The following is a 21,804-nucleotide window of genomic DNA, read 5'->3' as shown; positions in this document are numbered from 1 at the left end:
TGGCAAATATATTTTAAAGAAATATATCCCCACCAGATCCAATGGATTTGCAGAGGAATGCCCTACTAGTAGCTTAGGATCCCAAACCACATTAACCTGAAAAGTCTGGTTAAGCTTTTCCTTAATTGAATCCCACTAAAGTGTAACTGACAGGCAAGCAACAAAGATATGGACACCTTCTGCCAGCTAAGCCCTACATCAGATGCATTTCGCATCTTGTCTGACTTAATAACGTAGAGACAATAGGGTGTATAACAAAGATCATTGATGAACTTAAAATGATGAGCTTTGACCCTCAAAACATTAATATTGCAATGCGCCAGTGAATTTGTGTGCTTAAATCATCTGAGGTATATACAATCGTTATAAAGAGTAATATTCGGTACAATCTTTTTAAAATAAGACCAGATGAAATGATACATCCGCAGGGTCTGAAAACTAGTCCTTTTAAAGTAGACATATCGGTGTAACCGATATGAGGAGAGATGAAGTCACCCAGTGTTAAATACTCTGGAAACATGAACCCCAGGAACCATGAACTCCCTATAGAAAACCCTCACTAATCTGAACATAAATATGGCCAGGTAGTACACCTGAAGGCCAGGTAGGGAGAGACCCCCATTATCCTGTGGAAGTTGAAGGAACTGTTTATTGGACCTAGGTTTGCAATAGCTCCTGGGGAATTTCTGCCTGGATGCTCCCATCTTATGAAAAAAAAGTCTTTAGGGAGATAGAGAGGTATACACCTGAAAAGATAGAGATAGCGATTTAAGACGAACATTTTAATAAGGTTACACCTCCCAATTATTCCCAGGTGTAATCTATCCACTTATCAAAAGTCTCCACCGTCCTTGCAAAAAGTTAACCATAATTGAACTCAATTATTTCTTTCATTTTTTTGTGATAATTGTACCCCCGATATCGTGCTGGGCATACCCAGCGCCTGATTTGTCTCAAGCCATAGACATTGGTCAGAACCTGGGCTTGTCAATATAAGCTTATATCCCGACACAGTGGCAAATTTATTTGCAATTGTGTCTATTGCAGTTAACCACTATTTTTGCAGCGGGCCAATCTCCTCAGCCATGCTCAAAACTTGAATATAAGGCTCGATAGCGCAAACAGTTTGGGTGACAAAAGACACCCTTGCCGAGTACCCCAGATCATATTATGGTCTGAAAGAGTACCAGAACAGAAGACTCTGTCCCTCAGACATTTTTACAGTGCTAAACCTGGTTGATGAACTGGGTGCCGAGACCAAAAGCACTCATAACTTCCTAGAATAACGCCCAGGAGACCCAGGTGAATGCCTTTTCTGTATCAAGCATTATTATTTCGACCGTGCCCCCTTTGAATGACCCAGCTTCCAGAGCATTAATAGCAATATTAATGTGTGCTGTAGTGCCTCTACCCTGTAGAAAACCATGCCGGTTCTCACCAACTAGGCCCAAGATCACTGAAGATAATCTCATTGTTTGGGTTATAAATTTTAGAATCAATAAAATCGATCTATATGACCCACACAACATAGAGTCTTTTCCTTTCTTCAGAAAAATAACAATGTTTGTCTCTGACCAAGATTCAGGGACCTGTCCAAGAGATTCAGAAGAGTTAAACTGGTCACATAGGAGAGGTGTAAAGATATGCCAAAAGGCAGCATAAACCACAACGGGAATTTGATCTGGACCGGACAAATTTTCTCTGGTGAGTTACCTGACTGCAGTCTCAACTTCAAAAAGTGTAACTTGATTCTCCAATCTAGACCTCTGTATTCCAGTAAGCTCGTGATGATGGTACATACTGATACAATGATCAATGGCAACTTTGTAGGCAATTAATGCATCCAGATACAGACTCTGATAAAACCTATAGAATTCTTCCAGAAAAAGTGCTAGGTCGTTAACCGTTTCTTCCTTATCATTAGGAATTTTCTGAAAAGTATTTGTGCTAGATCTATCTTTAAGGAAAGTACTCGCTGCACCTCTTCGTTATTTTCAAAAATAATTAATCATTTAGCTTGAATTTTCTTGCCTGACCTGTCGCAAAATCTTTCCATCAGAATGGTCTGAGCAACTGTGAGTTGATCTCAGATTGATGAGAACACTTCCCTGTCCTGGTTAATTACACTCTGTGCCAAGTGATATTCGATATGGTCAAGGGAAGACCTTAGATGATCTTCTGTCTTGCATTGCTTCTTTCTTTCATATGATGGATATTTTATGGTAAACTCTCTGTAACAAGCTTTACGCATATCCCATACCACCATTGTAGAGGCAGAACCAAGGTTAAATTCCAGATAGTCTCTTAGTTTCTTATTCCTAAAATGGATTTATTCATCATCACATAAATGCTGCATGTCAAAGGTCAGTTTGGGCTGGACTGTTCTCATGAGGCAGGGGCTAAGAATGATTGGCATATGAACAGGTCTAAACTGGGGTGGCATGGTGAGCAAAAAAATGATGGATTTAACCCAGATCTCTTGACTGGGGGTGAATGTTTTGATTTGTTCTCCAATCCATCCATCAATTGTGTGTCTTTTGCTTTCTCATCCTAGGTGTGCTGGGTATGCCCAGACATGGGTCCCGGGCTCACTGTGCCACTGGATTCAAGCTATCCTGACTTTTGAGGGGTGAAACCCCAAAACCGGTCCTAGGATGCTTGTTTCCGGTCCAGGGAGGACCTGGCTTGGCGTGCCAAGGACCATTAGATTATTCAAACAGGATCTATTTTACAGGTTTTTGACCCTAAATGAGAGAGTGACAAATTGAGATTCGTCCTGCTAAGAATCCAATTTGACTTCCTTAATTGCTGTCTGCAGAGCCGCTGTAGATGATTCGACTTTATAAAGATATAAATGGAGAATATCCATATTCTTTGAGGGTTTCCTCAGAACAAAAGTGTGCCGGCTTTCCACCCACGTAACCAGCAAGAAAACCAAACGTTACGTCTGCAGTGAACACCTCATAGAGAACCAGCTTTGAGTCCCGCCGCCCCCATATCTTCAACCCGACGGACAGTGCAGCGTTACCCAGAGTCCCTTACTCACCATGGCCTCCAGCGAGAAACTAGACAACCAGCTCTTCAAGAATTTCAAGAACAAAGGAGGCGACTTGGAAAGTATGAGAAGACAACGGAATGACGTAGTCATAGACCTTAGAAAGATCAGGAGAGATGAGTGCCTTATGAAGAGAAGAAATGTGCCGCATGAAGATGTTGGTGAAGATTCTGATACTGACGCAGATTACAGAATGCAAAACACGTCTCTTGTGCAGAATGCTTCAAGTGATAACATAGGTGTCCAATTAAGTGAAGTACAGGCTGCCAAAAAACTGTTGTCCAGTGATTAAAATCCTCCAATTGCTGACTTAATCAAATCTGGAATATTATTATTCTAGTACTCTGCTTAGTAAGAGATGACAACCCTTCTTTGCAGTCTGAAGCTGCATAGGCCTTGACGAACAAGCTGTCTGGGAACTTGGCAACATCATAGGTGATGGACCACAGTGTAGAGATTATGCCATCAGTCTTGGAGTGGTGAAGCCACTGCTTTCTTTTATCAACCCATCTATTCCAATAACTTTATGAAGAAATGTTACATGGATAATGGTTAACTTATGTCGCTACAAGGACCCACCACCAGCAATGGAAACCTTTCAGGTGATTCTTCCAGATTTAAATGTTCTAATCCACTCCATAGATGTAAATATATTGATGGATACTGTCTGGGCCCTATCCTACCTAATGGATGCTGGCAATGAACAGATTCAAATGGGAATATACTGGAATTGCAACTAATTTGGTGCCTCTTCTCAGAAAACTTCTCCTCAGAACAATTTGTGTCTGAAGGTGTGTGTGGTCTTTAGAGTGAGAGAGTCCTTTTAATGCAGTAGGAGGTTATAGATGGCCAATAAAGTGGGTGATGGGTGAACCAGGCTCATTACTGAATGTAGTGGCCATACTGGCAGGAGCCGCCAGAGGCTAACATTGTCTGAGGAATGGAATGCGAAGTTGAAGAGACAACCCACTCAAGAGTCGGGGAGACGCATTTGTGGAGCTGAGCTCTGTGCAGTCAGGACCCCAGACGAGTTCATCTTCAGACGCCAGTGTAGGGTCAAGTATCCCAGGAGGGAAGACTAATGTTACCAGTTCTTCAAGTTGGGTGGTTGTGATGGAGGCAGATCCACCTTTCGGAATGTTGCCTCTGAACTGCACCCTTTATTTTTGACAGACAACCAATTCTTGAAATAAGCCATTACAGCTGTGCCACTTGGATTATGTTCCTCTGATTCTGAGTGAGACAGAATCCTAGCAGCTGAAAATGAGATGAGCAAAACCCTGAGACTGATGTTGTTGCTCAGCAATGAGTTCATCAAGGTTGCCCATTGCCTCAATATCCACTGGGGTCTCAGACGACTCAGGGGGAGATTAAAGATGAACATTTGTCTCCTGGAGTCCAAGATCAGGGCCAACAGAAATCAAGGGGAGTGCTGTCAGCCATGCTGATGGCTCTACTACTCCAGTTGCAGGATTTCCTGGCAAAGCCCCCTCAGAGATTCTGGGGGGAGGATCCCCACTCCCCCATCGATACAAGCTGCTGCTGTCTTAAAACGAGAGATATTGTGATCCATAGTTCTGTGAGAAGATTTATTTGCATTAGCTATCAGAAAGATTGCTACTTCTGCAACATCCGTCATATTCTTGTTGCCCCCCAGAGTCATATCCTCAACAACAGCCTGTCAGCAGATGACTGTACCCTTCTGTTACCTTAGATATATGATGGAAACTCACATGCAATACCACAAATGCTTTTACAAAACAGTCTCTACCCCGACTGCAACTTTATCCCGCCTTCCGTTACCATGCAAGTCATTACAGCGACTTGCCTTAGGGGGCTGCTGTACAATGGAATACTATAATGCACTATTGCAGCTCCAGTCCACACAACAGTACGGAAGGTGTTGGCCTTACAATCCAACACCAGTCCAACAATGCGCCCCCTAAAGCAGGTCATTGTAATGACTTGTGTGGTAAAGGAACGCGTGGTAATGTCGCAATCGGGGTAATGACTGTGTTGTGAAGGCAGATCGTGGTAATGACTGAATGGTTGAGGATGTTTCCCTTCTGCCTTAGCTGACCCTTCTAGGTTCAATGCCTTACTGGCTGAGACCTTAGTAGGCTGAAGCCTCCTTCTCCCCATCCTCCATGGACTAAAGGGCAGTAATAGAGACTTGAACAGTAGTGCCCCCACCCCAACAATTGTCTTGGGATGTGTTCTGGAAAAACAGAGGCCGAAAGTTATTTGTTGTGAAAAAGTCTACCTACTACACCACTTTGATTTAAAGAGACCCTCCCCTCTTTTGCCATAACCATAAACTGCTGTAGAAAAAAATATTGGAGAAACACCTATGATAAAATTGCAGTCAAATATCCTAGGATTCCATGCCAGTCAGTCCTGCTGTAACTTAAAAAACTTTTTTTTTAAATGGGCAAGCCCTGGAGGATGGGGTCCCAGAGCCGAAAATGTCCGGGGAGGGGGGCCGCTCCCTTGAAATTGTTTTTAAAAAATGGCCGTGCCCGGGGGGATGGGTTCGCCAGGGCCGAAATCAGCCTGGGGAGGGGGGTCGCAAGGCCCCCTCTCTTTTAAAAAAAAAAGTTTTTTATCAAAAGCCTAGCCCCGGGAGATGGGCTCCCTGGGCCGAATTCGGCCTTAGGAGGGGGGCCGCATGACCCCCTCCCTTTTTACTTTTTTAAAAATAAATAAACGGCTCGGGCCACGGGGATGTGGTTCCCGGGGCCCAAAAGGGTCAAGGAAAGGGGACCACACAGCCCCTTCCTAAAATAAAATAAAAAAAAGGAACCAGCAACTCGTCGGAAGCCACGCACCCTTTCTCCACTACTCTGCAAACACACCTCCTGGTGCGCTTTGGGTTGGTGTATGAAGTCCCCTTTAATGCTGAGGGTCCATAGGCGCCAACTAGCTCACCAGGTACCTCCAGTAAGCCCCACACAGTGGGATTGCTGAGTGGTGGTATGAGGCCACACTTTTTTTCCCACCACTCTGCAAGCGATGCACGTTTGGAGAGTAGTGGAGAAAAGGGGCGTGGCCTGCAACCACCTCTCAGCAATTCCACTGTGTGGGGCTTACTAGAGGTAACAGATAGTCTAGTTGGCCCACTAAGGGCCCCCAGCAGTGAAGGGGACTTTAATACCCTTCCAAGAGCGCACAAGGGAGTGCGTTTGCAAAGTGGTGGGCAAAGGGGGCATGGCCTGCTATCAGAATTTAGCAATCCTGCTGTGTGTGACTTACTGGAGGTAATAGGATGTGTAGTTGGCTCCCAAGGATGTCCTTGGGGGCCAACTACCCCTCGGGTTGCCTCCAGTAAGTCCCACACAGTGGGATTGCTAAGAGGTCTATGGAAGCCACGCCCCCCCTTTCTCCACCAGTCTGCAAACGTGCCTCCTGGCACGCTACTTGTTGGGGGATGAAGTCCACTCTACTCCTGAGGGGCTTTGGGGGCCACAAAGCTCTATTGGTATCACCTTTAAGTCCTACTCAGCGGAATTCCTGAGCATTGGTTGGAGGCGCAGCCCCCTTTCTCCACCACTATGCAAATGTGACTACTAGTTAAACAAGCACTTGCAAGGCAATAGGTCATGTATTTGTGAGAGTTAGAGCTATTGGAATTGTAAATGTAAACGTTTTATAGTAATGTTTTTAGGAGTGGAGTGGAGTGGATGTACGGTGTGTGTAGTGAAATTATGTGGTGTGTTGTGCAGTGAAATTATGTTGATAGAAAGTATTTGGTATTTAGCGGATAGGAATTATGTGGAGTGGGATTACGTGTTATGGAGAGTAATTATGTGGTATAGTAGACTGTATTGTGGAGTGGTAATCTCAGGTTTAGTCTTCCTCGTTTCGATAGAAGCTAAACTATAAACTCAAAAAGACACAAAAAAGGAAGCATCCACAGAGGAGCACTTCTGTACCTAGTCAGAGGTATGAGGAGGGCCACTGGAATTATGTGACTGTTCGGCCGTGCCAATTTTTGCATAATTATACGTTTTCCGCATTTGCCACATAATCCATCACCTGCCTCATAATCTGCAGATTTCAATAAAAGAAAAACCTTGTTTCTCGCTGAAACAGCTCAATGTTACCAAAAATGCAGCGACACGTGTTGCAGTGTGGTGAAAGGCACTTTGCAAAGCTGGAATGGTCAAATGTTACTTATTGCTAAATGTGGGTGTTAAATTGGTGCTAATGGTGCTCAAACCTCTTTTGCTTGTTTCTGCACATCTCTTGCATCTTTCTGCACCTCTCTTGCCTCTTTGTGCACTTCTGTTGCTTCTTTCTGCACCTTTCTTCCTCTTCCTTCACCTTTCTTGTTTACTTCTGTACCTCTCTTGCTTTTTTCTGCAATTCTCTTGCCTCTTTCTGTACCTCCCTTGCTTCTTTCTGCACCTCTCTTGCCTCTTTCTGCACATATCTTACCTATGTAGGTGTAGTTAGCAATTAGCATTTAAAAAAGCCTTAGAAATTCACTGAAACAACACAGGTTTCAAGGACGTTATATTTAGAAATTAGCATTTAAAAAACCTTAGATATTCACTTAAAAAAACCACAGGTTTCAGGGAACATTATAGTTAGGCTGACATTTCACTCGTACAAAACCTGTGAAATTCAGCTTTTATAGTTAACTGAGCTAACTATAACTCACGCTCCCACAATGTACTGCTGATGACATCACATATTATATCACTCATCACATGGTCAGTGTCATCACTGATGACATCACTGATTACATCTCAAACGACATCACTGAAACCAGTAGTTTTTCAAGTGAATTTCTAAGGGTTTTTAAATGCTAATTTCTAACTCTAACTTCCCTGGAACCTGTGTTTTTTTATTGAAACAAAATATATATATATATATATATAATCGTGGTGCATATTCCAGAAACAAAAACTGACCCCAATTCCTCTTTGGAGTGAATGCTGATTTATTAAGAAAACAGCGAAAAAACAACCAACGCGTTTTGGAGCAGCCACTCCCTGTTCACAGGTCTGAGAAACAGAAGAACGGAGGTATTCTGAACATATAAATAAATATATATATATAAAGGACATTGATTACTTCATTATGGACACGTAAAGCTGCTTAAGGGGATTATGGGTCTCGTAGTCCCGCTGGGAAGAGTAGCAACCACCTAGAGGCCGGCATTTTCGCCGTAATTACACACAGCATGTGATATTTGAGCTTCGTGGTTTTGTTACATGCCCTGCAAGCTTTTACCTGTTATTTTTGTTCTTGCACACAGTGAATAATACAGCTGGATGCAGTTCTGCTAAGTGCGATAATATCTTTTATTCAACCGGGTAACTTATGCTCTGCTCAGTCACTAGGAAATGAGGGAAAAGCAAAGAAGCATCGTTATTATTCGCAGCACTTTCTGCATTCATAAGCAGTTTTAATTCTTGTCGTTTTTTTCACTGTCAGGAAGGCAGCATGTTTTGAGAGCATTGATGCCATATTTTAAAATTATTAGAAGAGCACCTCGGCATGTCATTATGACTTGTTTAGATCTCAGGCTTATAAGACACATCTTTATATTTGCTGTGTTTACATCAGGAATTGGATCAAGTTAAATAATTGGCATTACATGCTCATTGCGCAGTATGCAGTTTCCATGTTCTTCAGACAATATTGCACTTTGCATATATATATATATATGTTAAAACTTGAACGTTTTTTCTGCTATATTTTTTGTGTACACAGTCCACTTTCTATGCCTATTGTATGCCTGAGGGAGGGAGGAGGACTATATATTGTAGAAAGTCTATGGCACCAATTAGATTGACAAGGCGAAATGCGTCTCTTTTTTAATGCGGGGTCGTGGGAGACCTAAATAACAATAAAGAAGCCTTATCCATGCACACTTCGTGTACGCGCCTCTTCTTTGTGGGAGCATGACAGTTTTCTTTGATATATATATATATATATCTATATATATATATATATATTACATACTGGCGGTCGCCAGTAGGTATATATAGTTAGGATTTTTTCTCTATGGGATTTTTGAAAATTCTATGTCTAATAACTTTGGCGTTTGTGGACGGAATTGGCTGAAATTTTCTGGAAAATGGAACATTTTGTTTCTGAGCAGCCCCTGGAAATTTGGGGGGGTTCGTCCAGGGGGGGTCGAGAAAAAAGGGGGGTCCCAAAACGTGTTTTTAACATTGAGTTTTCCATAGGGCGGTTGGCCTCACTTTTAGCCCGAACGGCTGAATGGATTTGCATGAAACTTGGCAAAATTGTAGGGACTGGTAGCCCGATGTGCCTTTTGTAGGTCTCAATATATGTGCTCCAGTGGATTTTGAGAAATTAACGTTTAAAAAAAGATATATATCTGCTCTGGGCAGCGCTCCGGTCCGCGGACCTTAAGCGTACCGGAACTTCGCGTAGCGAAGCTGATTGGCTCTCCGGTGTCTGTCAACATTGTAAACAGTCCGGAGCGGCCGCCATCTTGTCTCTCGGTAGGATTGAGAGACAAGAGGAGGCCAAAACAAAGGGGGAAATAACCATAAGGGGGCATACTAGATCCTCCCTGACCCCCTAGGTTTAATGTGGAGGTTTTAAAAGGGCCCCGCGGGGCAAAAAAAACAAAAAATGTTTTTTGTTTTTTTTGCGTGGGGAGCGCCCGGTCCGCGAACCGGGAAGCGTTCTGGGCAGCGTACTGCAATGAAAAATGAATGATAGACTTTTCAAATACTGTATGTTAATTGATTGTTGGTTTTGTTGATTATTTTTTTATTTTTTTTTATTTTTTAAGCAATTATTTATTATTGTGATTGTGTTTCAAAATTTAATACCTTTCTAACATTTCACTGTCTGAAATGTCGTCATTTTCATTGAACATAGCTTGTAATCTATGAGGGTGTAAAATGTCCTCATTTTGAAGGAGGTCATCCACTGCTTGCACACATTGCAGTAGTTCTTGGTCCCAAGTTTCATCCATAAATTCTATATAATTTGGATCAATTAATTCTTGGCTGCTCTCTTGCAGGACAATTTGAAATGAAACTTTCTGTTTGCCTTCCATGTTGCCTGAAATTTGGATAAAAAAAATATATATTAGTAGAGATAGGGCACTGTTGGGATTAATTTTAGATAGGCATTTTTTAACAGAGAATTTATCTTTGGGCAGTGTATAGTATCAGAGTGGAAGTAGGAATATAAAAAAGTCTATGTGATTTAACGTAAGTAAATTCATAATTATAAAAGAGAAGCCTAACTCCATCCATAACTATAACAGAGAAGTCTATCTAAATCTATAACTACTACAGAGGGATAGTATATAACTATCAGAAAAAGTTTACCATATTAACTTATAGTGCACAATATAGTTCAGTTTTTAAAATAACAACTTACCTTTAGAAAGAAGTTGAAGTGATTAGTGAAAATCCAATTGAAATGTACACCAGGAAGTAGTAGTCAAAATGGCTGTGTTTCATTCTCTTCTTTTATATATATTCAGGTACATAACCAATCAAATGTCAGGTAAAAAAAGTAGAAAATGAAAGTAACATTTTAATTGGTTGTCAATTCCAACACTTCAGATGTGTTTTGAGAAGTAATTTACCTCAGGGTATTTAGAGAGGTCTACAGGCTAAATGGCTAAATGGAATTCCAATCAAATTTGTGAAAATGGTAGGGATTGGTATGTAGTATGAGCTAATCTATATTTGGTGAAATTGTCTCCAGTGGCTTTTCTGTAAACTACTTTCCCAGCTTTTTTGATGGTGCGCTTCCCAGGGAGCGACCCGGTACGCGAACCGTTGAGCGCCCCGGTTCGCGAACCTAAAGCGTTACGGGAGTCCACCATTTTGTGTTTCGGTCGAATTAAGATACAAAATGGAGGGCAAATAATGTTCAGAATGGGTAGAAGGGGGCACGGTAGACTTATCTTGACCCCCTAGGTTTTGTGAGGGTGGCTGAGGAGGCTTATATGTGCGAAAAAAAAACATTTTTTTAAAAAATTTCGCGAGGTTAGCTCCCGGTTTGCGTACCGGGTAGCGCCCCAGGGAGCGTACTTTGTTGAAAATTAGTGAAAAATGTTACAGTAAAATATTAATTGTGAGTGATCAGATGTAGGGTAGCTCTGAGAAGAGCTTTTGGGTTTATGGTACATTTAGGTACTTATAAGTAGGTACCAATGCACAGTCTTAAATTCAGAGTGAAAATTCTGTTGCCCTCATTTGAAAAGTGAACTCCATCTCCTCTGTAGATATCTTGCATGTAGTTACGCAAGTTATTGTTGTACATGGAGCCCATTCCATGGTCTCTCATGTAAGCTGAAACAGATTTGTTTACATGCTTCCTCGACTTCTCAATTTGTGGACAAAATTGGTTTGACAACCTCCATTTCTGTCTTTGGCATATATTTGAATATACCAAGGCAGTCTGAGGAAAAAGTGCCATTAATTGCTCAAAGGTGTCCTTTAAAAGCATTTCCAGACCTACCCCAGTCAAAGTGCCCAAATCATTACCTCCACAGTGCACAATTAACAGGTCAGGTTTGGGCAAATGCATAAAGGTTTTCACCAATGGTATCAATTGGTGACATTTTAATCCTCTGTGGCCAAACCACTTAATTTCCACATCTTGTAAATTGAGGTTAGGTAATTTTCTGTTCTCAGCATACCTGTGAGCCCAGTGGATATAACTATATCCAACAATCCAGACAGAAAACATGGTGAGAGAAGGTTCTCCTGCAGTCAGATGAAGTGTGGCAATGAAATGGCAGTTGAAAAAATGAGAGTTTAAAATGAAAAAAACTGTGGAGTTTCTGTGTTCATGAAGCAGTAACAGTGATTGGTGGATTTTGATTGCTGAAAACAGAAAGTTAGGGTGCATGGATGAGTTATTTGAAAGATGTATTTTGAATGGTCAATAAAAAATCATTAAATGAAAGAATGCACTGGATATGCAGGTGCACTGAGAGTTCAGAGTTCAATTGCAACATTGTTGTGTGAACTTGCAAACACCAGAGGTCTTCCAAGAGGTGGTTGCCATGCAGAAAAGGCATGAAATGGCAGAGGGGGGAAGGGTTTTCATTTGAAAAAAAGTGAGGGAAGAGTTTTGATTGGGTGACATGAGAGATATGTGTGAAGAATTACAGCATTTCTGTGCTTTTGATAGCTGCAGACTCTGGAGTGCATACCTTTTGCTCTGCTGAAGACAAATTGGTGTGTTTCTGAGACTGTTTTCAAACTCAAAGTATTTGCTAAGGTGAGAAAATATTTCTTTAATTTAGATAGAGAATAGTGTGCTTTAAGGAGAAAATTATGAATTATGAGGCGCAAATTGCTTGTAAATATGCTCCCACCTGTGCATGGAAAATTTAGATTTTGAATGTTTGTGTTACATAGCCATGTTAAAAGTGATACAAACATGCTGCAAAGGAAATCAAAAAACGCTTTTATGCGTCTTAAGGACATTTTAAGTAATTTTCCCATGTGCAGTGTTTTGAAATTATGATTTGAAAATCGTTTTTGGGGAAAAGGAATTGTTTTTAAATTTATGACAAGGACATAATGGTGTATGCTTCTTTATAAGGCAATTGACTGTCCCTGATGTTATTTTTCCCATTTTAATGTAAGACCTTTCTCTGTGGCGCAAATTGCTTGTAAATATGCTCCCACCTGTGCATGGCAAATTTAGATTTTAAATGTTTGTGTTACATAGCCATGTTAAAAGTGACCCAACCATGCTGGAAAGGCAATCAAAAAACACTTTCATGTGTCTTAAGGACATTTTAAGTAATTTCCCTGTGGGCAGTGTTTTCAAATTATGAATTGAAAATCGTTTTTGAGGTAAAGGAATGTTGTTAAAATTTATGTGCGCCATATGCCCCCAAATTTCTTTTTCAGGGGTGCAGCAGGGTGTTTTTGAGACAACCCTGCACCTTTGGAAAAATTCCTAATTTGCGATGAGCTAATTGCTAATCGCAAATTGCACCTTCATTCATATGGGCATCCTGGCCCATGGAAATGAATGGGTAATTTGCAATTAGCAATTTGCTCAGTGCAAATTTGGAATGGTAAAGAATCGCTATTTATTCCTTAAAATTCGCTATTTAGGAAATGCAAAATAGTTTGATGGTACATATGGCGGTTGATGTCTAACAAGATAAGAAGCTTAGGGATACATTTAAGATGACTGGCACAATGAAGTGGACATTACTTACTTCATTGGTAGAGCTTTACATGTATTATGTCCTCTGTATTCTTCATCAAGCGTAACTTTAATCTGCAATCCTGAGTAGGCCTCACCTTAAACAAACCTTTGGATAGGCCACACCTTATCGTCATCCTGAATTAATCATTTAAAATGCTAGGGACACATTTATGATAGGTGTATGCCTCTTTTGCGCCACTTACAAAACACTGTCCACGGGGAAATGACTTAAAATGTCCTTAAGACACATGAATGTGTTTTTTTAAAGCGTTTGCAATTTTTTTGGGTCACTTTTAACATGGCTATGTGACTCAAACAGTCAAAATCTAAATTCACCATGCACAGGTGGGAGCATATTTACAAGGAATGTGCTCCATGGGGAAAGGTCTTATAATGTAATATGGGAAAAATGACATCAGAGACAGTGAAATGCCTTATAGAGAAGCATACACCATTATGTCCTTGTCATAAATTTGCAAACCATTCCTTTTCCCCAAAAACGATTTTCAAATCATAATTTGAAAACACTGCACATGTGGAAATGACTTAAAATGTCCTTAATTCAAAATTTGCTATTCCTTATTTTGCGATTGCACTGAAGGATTTGCAAATTTTGCGATTCCTTAAAAGCAATGTATCAAACAAAAAATACGTAAAAAATGACATTAAGGATTTGGAAACTACCACCAACTTCTAGTTTGTGGTAATTTGCGAATTCTTTTCAAAAAGCATTTTTTTCCCAAAAAACAAAAGGTGCCATATGACGCCAATACATGTCCTTAGGGCATGTATGTATGCCATATGCCCCCAAATTTCTTTTTCAGGGGTGCAGCTGGGTGTTCTTGAGACACCCCTGCACCCTTGGAAAAATTCCTAATTTGCGATGAGCTAATTGCTAATCGCAAATTGCACCTTCATTTCTATGGGCCTCCTAGCCCATGGAAATGAATGGGTAATTTGCAATTAGCAATTTGCTCATTGCAAATTAGGAATGGTAAAGAATTGCTATTTATTCCTTAAAATTCGCTATTTAGGAAATGTAAAATAGTTTGATGGTACATATGGTGGTTTATCTGTAACAAGATAAGAAGCTTAGGGATACATTTATGATGACTGGCGCAATAAAGTGCACATCACTTACTTCATTGGTAGGCCTTTACATGTATTATCTCCTCTGTATTCTTCATCAAGCGTAACTTTAATCTGCAATCCTGAGTAGGCCTCACCTTAAACAAACCTCTGGATAGGCCACACCTTATCGTCATCATGAATTAATCATTTAAAATGCTAGGGACAGATTTATGATAGGTGTATGCCTCTTTTGCGCCACTTACAAAACACTGTCCACGGGGAAATGACTTAAAATGTCCTTAAGACACATGAATGTGTTTTTTTAAAGCGTTTGCAATTTTTTTGGGTCACTTTTAACATGGCTATGTGACTCAAACAGTCAAAATCTAAATTCACCATGCACAGGTGGGAGCATATTTACAAGGAATGTGCTCCATGGGGAAAGGTCTTAAAATGTAATATGGGAAAAATGACATCAGAGACAGTGAAATGCCTTATAGAGAAGCATACACCATTATGTCCTTGTCATAAATTTGCAAACCATTCCTTTTCCCCAAAAACGATTTTCAAATCATAATTCGAAAACACTTCACATGTGGAAATGACTTAAAATGTCCTTAATTCAAAATTTGCTATTCTTTATTTTGCGATTGCACTGAAGGATTTGCAAATTTTGCGATTCCTTAAATGCAATGTATCAAACAAAAAATATGTAAAAAATAACATTAAGGATTTGGAAACTACCACCAACTTCTAGTTTGTGGTAATTTGCGAATTCTTTTCAAAAAGCATTTTTTTCCAAAAAACAAAAGGTGCCATATGACGCCAATACATGTCCTTAGGGCATGTATGTGCGCCATATGCCCCCAAATTTCTTTTTCAGGGGTGCAGCAGGGTGTTCTTGAGATACCCCTGCACCCTTGAAAAAATTCCTAATTTGCGATGAGCTAATTGCTAATCGCAAATTGCACCTTCATTCCTATGAGCCTCCTAGCCCATGGAAATGAATGGGTAATTTGCAATTAGCAATTTGCTTTATTGCAAATTAGGAATGGTAAAGAATTGCTATTTATTCCTTAAAATTCGCTATTTAGGAAATGCAAAATAGTTTGATGGTACATATGGTGGTTCATCTGTAACAAGATAAGAAGCTTAGGGATACATTTATGATGACTGGCGAAATAAAGTGGACATAACTTACTTCATTGGTAGGCCTTTACATGTATTATCTCCTCTGTATTCTTCATCAAGCGTAACTTTAATCTGCAATCCTGAGTAGGCCTCACCTTAAACAAACCTCTGGATAGGCCACACCTTATCGTCATCCTGGATTAATCATGTAAAATGCTAGGGACAGATTTATGATAGGTGTATGCCTCTTTTGCGCCACTGTGCGTCACTTTTATGATGCAGCGGCGGTGCAAAAGATTTGCTATGAGGCGACAAAATTACAAATTGATGCATTTAGGCAGATGTGTCATGGTGTAAAAAAAACGTGCCACATGAAACCGATGCAGCAGTGATGCAAAAGATGCACCATGTTGCAAGACAGGCCTCACTTGGGGCCATATGTATCATTTAATTAGCATTCGCAAAGATCAAAATTCTGCGAATTTCGGCCTTTGCGAATGCTAATTAGACAAATGGTATGTATCAAACAAGTTTGATGCAAAATAAGGAATAGCAAAATTTGCTATTCCTTATTTTGCGATTGCACTGAAGGATTTGCAAATTTTGCGATTACTTAAATGCAATGTATCAAACAAAAAATATGTACAAAATGACATTAAGGATTTGGAAACTACCACCAACTTCTAGTTGGTGGTAATTTGTGAATTCTTTTCAAAAAGCTTTTTTGCCAAAAAAGAAAAGGTGCCATATGACGCCAATACATGCCCTTAGGGCATGTATGTGTGCCATATGCCCCCAAATTTCTTTTTCAGGGGTGCAGCAGGGTGTTCTTGAGACACCCCTGCACCCTTGGAAAAATTCCTAATTTGTGATGAGCTAATTGCTAATCGCAAATTAAACCTTCATTCCTATGAGCCTCCTAGCCCATGGAAATGAATGGGTAATTTGCAATTAGCAATTTGCTCATTGCAAATTAGGAATGGTAAAGAATTGCTATTTATTCCTTAAAATTCGCTATTTAGGAAATGTAAAATAGTTTGATGGTACATATGGCGGTTCATCTGTAACAAGATAAGAAGCTTAGGGATACATTTATGATGACTGGCGCAATAAAGTGGACATTACTTACTTCATTGGTAGGCCTTTACATGTATTATCTCCTCTGTATTCTTTATCAAGCGTAACTTTAATCTGCAATTGTGAGTAGGCCTCACCATAAACAAACCTCTGGATAGGCCACACCTTATCGTCATCCTGGATTAATCATTTAAAATGCTAGGGACAGATTTATGATAGGTGTATGCCTCTTTTGCACCACTGTGCGTCACTTTTATGATGCAGCGGCGGTGCAAAAGATTTGCTATGAGGCGACAAAATTACAAATTGATGCATTTAGGCAGATGTGTCATGGTGTAAAAAAAACGTGCCACATGAAACCGATGCAGCAGTGATGCAAAAGATGCACCATGTTGCAAGACAGGCCTCACTTGGGGCCATATGTATCAAGCTAATTAGCATTCGCAAAGATCAAAATTCTGCGAATTTCGGCCTTTGCGAATGCTAATTAGACAAATGGTATGTATCAAACAAGTTTGATGCAAAATAAGGAATAGCAAAATTTGCTATTCCTTATTTTGCGATTGCACTGAAGGATTTGCAAATTTTGCGATTACTTAAATGCAATGTATCAAACAAAAAATATGTAAAAAATGACATTAAGGATTTGGAAACTACCACCAACTTCTAGTTTGTGGTAATTTGCGAATTCTTTTCAAAAAGCTTTTTTTCCAAAAAACAAAAGGTGCCATATGACGCCAATACATGCCCTTAGGGCATGTATGTGCGCCATATGCCCCCAAATTTCTTTTTCAGGGGTGCAGCAGGGTGTTCTTGAGACACCCCTGCACCCTTGGAAAAATTCCTAATTTGCGATGAGCTAATTGCTAATCGCAAATTGTACCTTCATTCCTATGAGCCTCCTAGCCCATGGAAATGAATGGGTAATTTGCAATTAGCAATTTGCTCATTGCAAATTAGGAATGGTAAAGAATTGCTATTTATTCCTTAAAATTCGCTATTTAGGAAATGCAAAATAGTTTGATGGTACATATGGCGGTTTATCTGTAAAAAGATAAGAAGCTTAGGGATAGATTTATGATGACTGGCGCATCACCAGGGATGTGGCAGTCATCCTGCGCCACTGTTCCGCCACCCATGGTGTGCTGCATTTACAATGCGGGGCATCATGGGGCAAAAATGGCACAGATGCGTGACGTATCTGTGCTGTAAAGGTAGTGATTGCTGGAGTTGTATCGCAAGTGCGATGCAGCTCAAGCAAGGCTCAGGGGTGCCCCATCTCCACAATGTTGCGTCAAGACTTATGCCTGCTTAAAGCAGGCGCAGGGTTTTGACGCAGCTTTCTCCTATCTGATTGTAAATACGGCACACCATGGGTGGCAGAGCAGCGGTGCACGTTAACTGGTGCATGCCTGGGGATGTGCCATTTAACATAAATCTGCCCCTTTACATTTAAGTATGTGCAGGGGACACAGAGTTGGTGAGGCTTATCCAAGGTTAAGAAGAGATGAGTCCTGTTCACTGAAAAATTAGACATAGGCTTCACCTGCTCAGCATCGCTGGACATGGCTAAATAATAGCTGCAAAATGTTACTCTTGTTAAACAATTTTACTATTATAATCTCTGAGATTTGTCTCTTACTCTGCAACATCTCATTGTTGTTATCTTTCTTTAAAGATAAAGACAACATCAACATGAGCGACAATCTGCAATCAGTTGATTTTGACCTCATCATTGAACTTGTAATTGAAACATCAGTGGATGTTGATCCCTTGGATGATTTAAATCCTGAGGATGAAGAAGAGCGTGATGAGGATGCAGATTTGTCCGAATTATATGACATAGGGTGGGAAGCTGACCTGCTTGAGCCTATGGAACTATAAACATTTATTTTTAAAATTTATAATAAATAAAAAGTAAAAGTGTAAACCGTTTAATTTAAAAATAAAGACACCTTCAAAAACAGGTTATGTGTAGTGTCTTCAATAAAATATTAAAATATGCTCATAAAATGAGATCAGATTCACATATAAAATAGCACAGGTAACATGAACATAAATTCCATTTCTTTTCTGCTATTTCTGTATTGTAAATTTGCCAAGGACTAAAAAATCTTCTATTTAAAATGTCAAGTAGTGTGTTAAGTTTTTGATCACTGTTATTGATTTACTGTTTGGTAATAGTGGTTAATAATTTTTTTTAATATATTTTACCACAGATTCAACTGCAGATCATTTCAACATTTCACCATGCCAACGAAAGAAAGAGAGAGAAAGGCTGCAAAACGTCAAAGACAGCAGGTGAATCAAAAGAAGCAGCAGTCCTCTAACAAAAAGATTTGTCAAGTCACGAAGAAAGCACCGGGTAAGATTACAAAAACATTCATAAGAAATATGTGTAGTAAAAAAAATATTACTACAGAAAATGTTTCAGTCCATAAAAAGAGAACCAATTCAAATGGAAAGGAAAGGCCAATCAAAAATGTTACTGCTAGAGCAAGAGATAACTCTGTGCATGATAGTAGAAGGAAACAACAGTTTAGGGACATTCGTAAACGAATGTTCCGCAACAGGATAATTGGCAATTTGTTAAAAAACTATTAAGAAAGGTCAACAGAAAGTGGTTTTTTATAAGAGAAAAAAAAAGTTGAGAAAGTTATTGATCAGGCATTTGAAATTAAACGTAAGTTATTTATTTTGATAATCAATAGAATTAGGAAGCTAAACAAGGCAATTTATGATTTCAAAAGAAATAGTAGATGGAAGAGAATAGTTAATCGTAGTAATTTTTGTGAAGTTTTTTCTGGAGAATGGATTCATAGTTCAAGCTGGGAGGCATTTTTTAATGAGGAGAGTTATTTCCAGGATAATGATTTGGTGCATGCAGTTGACACCAGTGGTCGTGCTTATGAAGTGAAAGATGGTTGTCCAGTTGAAAAAGAAAAACTTGTGACAACAGAGGCAGAAGAGGTGTTAGGTAATGAGGTTTTAGGAAGACGTGCTAAGGGTCCTGTGTACACCTGGAAGTGTAGTAGTATTTGTAGTGTGCGACAGGATTCCATCAATTTGCTTTGTGATTTTGTACGGTCATTTAATAAGAAAAGTTTGAAGCAGAAAATAAGGTTGTTGCAAGAATTAGATCCTTGCAGAGTGAGAGAAGTGACAGGTTTGCATGGTCATTCACTGGCTTGTCTTTCCAGGAGAGTATGCCAGAGTGTTTTTCATCATTTCAGAATGCTAGCAGTGCATCATAATAAAGTGAGGAAATTAGTTAGAATGTTGTATTATGCTAAGAGTCCAGCAATTATGCTTAAACAATTATGCGCTGCTCTTTTGCATGGTTCTGAAATAGATGTGAAGAATATATGTGAAGAAATTGAGTTTTGTTACTTTGGAAGTAAAGAGGAGAATGTTGAAATTGACCAAGAAGAAGCGGGTAATGTGGAAGATAGTGTACAGGTTTCCAGTACAGATAATTTCCAGAGGGAAATTGTCACATTTCAGGTCAAATCAAGTGAGAGGCCAAATTTCACTTGTGTGTGTTGTCGACGCACTTATTATAAGAATCAGACTAAGTTAGTGGATTTATATGCAAAAAGTGAAAGGGAAAATAATAGTGAATGGAAGGATTTTGCAACATACTTGATGGTAGAAAATTGTTTTGATTTGGGATTGGATCAACGTGTGTGTACTTATTGTTGTTGCAAATTAAATCAAAACCAGATGCCTGCTAGAGCAGTTCATAATAATCTGGAATTGGTTGAGATTCCTTCTGAATTGAAGGATTTAAATACTTATGAATCTATTTTGATTCAAAGTATCCATCCCTTTCAGGCTATTGTAAGAATGGAGCCAAAGACAGGGAAATTGCCTCCATCAGATTTACAGAGAGGATTAAAGGGAAGAGTTGTTTATTTGCCTCTAGATTTGAAGAAAAACATTAACACAATTGGAGTAGAAAAAGTGGAAGAGGAACCTCTGGTTATCTTAGTTAATGGGGTTCCGACAAAGAATAAGAAAATATGGCAAGATTTAGTAGATGTTAGGAAAGTTAAAAAGGCAACATTGTATTTGAAAAAAAATAATAAATACTATAAGAATGTATATGTTGCAGAAGAGGAAGTAAGTGAGGAAGAGGATAGCGATTTGTGTGCTGGTCAAATTGAGAAAGTAGAACCCTCTACTAGTGAAGAAATATATGAACATTATAGTGTTCATCCTTTGCATTCCAAGGAAGTCATGGGGAATGCTATTGAGTTGTTTCAAAAGAAACAAGCCAAAGGGAGTCCCATTAGTGTTTGGGAGGAAAGTTTGGAAGCTCGGTGTTTCCCACAGCTTTTTCCAACAGGTCAGGGAGGAAGATATGATGAGCGACCTCATCAAATTCCTGCTTCTGAATACCGGACTTTGCGATTGTATGCAGGAGATGCTAGGTTTCGACAATGCATTCCTTATTTGTTTCATCTCCTGTTTGAAAGCGATCTGTCTGGACTGTCATATGCAGTGAACCACATCTTGAAAAGTGGTATACACATGCAAAACATCTCGGCAAGTGACTTTATGGATAAAGTCAATGTCCAAGACAGTATTTTGGATTCTCACCTGATTAATCTCATGGCGTGTCAGCGTGGTACTAATGAGTACTGGTACCGTCGTCATGGTGATTTAAAATGTATGCTGAGGAACTTAGGTACTCCCACATGGTTCCTCACTCTGAGCTGTGCCGAGTATGGCTGGGAAGACTTACTTGAATTTCTACGAGAGGCAAATGCTAACGTAGATAACATCGAATTCAAGACACCCGGAGAACTGTGCTCTTTGGATCCAGTCAATGTATGTAGGTACTTCAATCATAGATTTGAAGCTATGATGTCTTTCATCATGAATAAGAAGAATCCACCTCTTGGAGAGGTGTTGGATTTCTTCTGGAGAAAGGAGTACCAAGCAAGAGGTGCTCCTCATATACATATGTTGCTGTGGATCAAGGATGCACCTAAATTTGGAACGGATCCAGAAGACTCAGTGATGAGTTTCATCCAACAGTATTCTACGTGTGCTGTTCCAAACGCAAAGGAGAAGAAAAGCCTAAGAGAAAAAGTTCTGCGTTTCCAAAGCCATCGATGTGGAAAGTACTGCCGTCGTAAATTCCGAAACAAGGACAAGTTCTACACCAAATGTCGTTTCGGCTTTCCACGACCGGTGATTTCTAAAGGAAGAGTAAACAGTTTGATGTCTTCGCTGCAACATAATGTCATGAAGAAATCACCTAAAAACACATACAATTT

The 21,804-nt window shown here is 39.7% G+C and overlaps 1 pseudogene; it reads left to right on the top strand.

Moving 5' to 3' along the window:
• Nucleotides 1-3,047: 3,047 nt before the first annotated feature.
• LOC144752504 (importin subunit alpha-3 pseudogene) lies at nt 3,048-3,844 on the top strand (annotated as a pseudogene).
• Nucleotides 3,845-21,804: the final 17,960 nt, after the last annotated feature.

Source organism: Lissotriton helveticus, chromosome 5_1 (assembly GCF_964261635.1).
Source record: "Lissotriton helveticus chromosome 5_1, aLisHel1.1, whole genome shotgun sequence".
Lineage (NCBI taxonomy): Eukaryota > Metazoa > Chordata > Amphibia > Caudata > Salamandridae > Lissotriton > Lissotriton helveticus.
Note: the sequence above shows the minus strand (reverse complement) of the source record. Positions and strands in the feature narration are given on the sequence as shown.